This window comes from Coregonus clupeaformis, chromosome 33 (assembly GCF_020615455.1).
Source record: "Coregonus clupeaformis isolate EN_2021a chromosome 33, ASM2061545v1, whole genome shotgun sequence".
Classification (NCBI taxonomy): domain Eukaryota; kingdom Metazoa; phylum Chordata; class Actinopteri; order Salmoniformes; family Salmonidae; genus Coregonus; species Coregonus clupeaformis.
This window is the reverse complement of record NC_059224.1, coordinates 10,809,668-10,811,965: the sequence shown is the minus strand read 5'-3', so window position 1 is coordinate 10,811,965 and position 2,298 is coordinate 10,809,668. Positions and strand designations below refer to the sequence as shown.

The window sequence follows — 2,298 nt, the reverse complement described above, 5'->3', positions numbered from 1 at the left end:
TTGAATCCCCTGAGCCGACTAGCTGAAAATAGTTAAAAGTAAGGGCACTTAACCCTAATTGCTCCTATAAGTCACTCTGGATAAGATGTCTTCTAAATGACTAAAAGGGAAGTTTAGTTGCATGCTCTGTGTATTGACCAAGGTAATACATCTGACTTTGGCCCAATGCTGTACCACTCATACAATGTACCAATCTGCTAAATCTTTCTCCACTCCAATCTGTAGAGAACTAGACAAGCAGTACTTCCTATAAATATGTTTAGGGCTGTTTTTACGCTACCAGATTAGACTACTGTGGAGTACTGGTGGTTGTCTTGACAGGAATCAGTTGTTCTATCAGAACTGTCTGAAAAACATGAAGTCAAGCATCTTGAGAGAGGCTAGAGGAGGCAGGGTTCATCACATTAGAAAAGGGGTGACTACAGTGAGCTAACATGAAGTCAGGAGTATCATTGTAGAAACATTGATGAAGGGACAAAGCGTGACAAGACAATAAAATGCAGATTCTCAATGATTGACTATGAAGAGTAAAGCCTTTCTGTGGGACTCCCGTCACAACTGCTACCACTAGAGAGTGCTATTCTATCTGAAAGACCAGCAATACCAGTACTGTGTCTGTCAGACATTGCAATACGTTTTTTTTTAATAAACTGAAAAAAGAAAAACTCTAACCATTGTGGGGGTTCCGTGGGGCACTGGCAGGAATCAAAGTACGGGTACTCTCTAAAAAAAACACAAATGTACATTCTATCAGAGAAACAGATCCTATTTCTCCAGTGTACAGTACGTTAGGGTGGTAGGGTGGTTAGGGTGATAGATGTAGCCTACTTATTGATGGAATATGGGATATCTATCAGTAAATTGTCCACCTGGGAATGTAACAGTGAAATCCAGGAAGGTCTCCACTTTTCCAGTCAGCTGACATCACATCATTTTATCAGGTGGTTAATAAGGCAGATGTAGTATTTACTACACAATATACATACACATGGGAGATATATAATATAGAATCCCTACCTGAGAACTTAAAGATGAAATCCAGGAAGATTTCCACTTTTCCAGTCAGCTGACACCTCCACTTCCTGTTGTTGTCCTCCTCTGGAGTGTCATATTCAGAGTGATGTCACAGTGAGACAGCTGTGTGACCTTGTATCTTGAGTCTCCCTGCACATTAGTACCTGCCTCAATCAGCCCAGTATCTGCCTCATCCACCCCTGCCAGCTCAGACTAACATCTTGGTTCATGCCTGGGGGCACATCTGCCAGGTCCATTGTGGGTGTGCAGAGAGCACCTAATGTTACTGGTCTATCAGGTTTTATATCTGTGACTGGTGAGGACGAGGACACTGAGAAAGAGAAAAAATCATACTTGCATAATCTTTCAGTATGTACTGCTCATGTTTAATATGACTATCAACACTACACTTTTGCACAGCTCTGATTTAAACAGTAATACTCACTAGTTAGAACAGACAGATGAACAGGAGCATCACCTCCATATTGTGGTCCACCCTCTGTAAGGAACTGTTGACAGATGTAGACTCCAGCATCCTCAGCTCTGACATCAATAACATGTAGAGAACAGTCAGACCCTAAACTCAGTCTGTCTGCTCTGTTGTTCAGTTCTTCCCCCTTTTCACCCCTCCCAAGACGGACTTCTTCAATAGATCCATAGTTCCATATAGTTGAGGAGCAGTTTGGATAAATCACATTGTTACACGGCAGACTGACATTACCTCCAACAATGGAGTACAGAAAAAGAGTGTTTCCACTGACACCTGACAAGAGAATGGCATCAGATGATTATTCACTGGTAATACAGATTACATTATATTTCACAGAGTCACTTGAAATTCATCACAGGTGTACTTCTCTGAAGAATAGAGTAATATACTATTATACAATAGTGAAGATAAAGGTAGACAGAAACACAACAGAAATGTTAACATAACATCCGCAATATATTTTTCAGTTTGATGGTTTTCTGTTTTGAATGTGAGTGATGATCTCTTAATAAATAGTATTGTTATTCTCTCTCTCCTCTGTCTTACCTGTTAGCAGGTACAAAACTGTCACAAGCAGTCCCAAAATGAATGATGGACATCAGCCATTGTCCTCTCTCTCTCTCTCTCCTTCTCTCTCTCTCTCCCCTCTGTCAGAGTGTCTCAGGACCATACGTTTCTCACCATACAGCAGTATCTCTATTCACCACTATAGCATCACTTCCTCAAAGTGGTCATGGTTTTTTCTCGGAGTCAGGGACAGGGAAATGGTCAACTGCAGTTTGACTGTTTGTGAG

The 2,298-nt window shown here is 41.2% G+C and overlaps 1 pseudogene; it reads right to left on the bottom strand.

Annotated features, from left to right (window-relative positions):
• Positions 1-667: 667 nt before the first annotated feature.
• Positions 668-2,078, bottom strand: LOC123482439 (annotated as a pseudogene).
• Between the last annotated feature and the right edge of the window lie 220 nt (positions 2,079-2,298).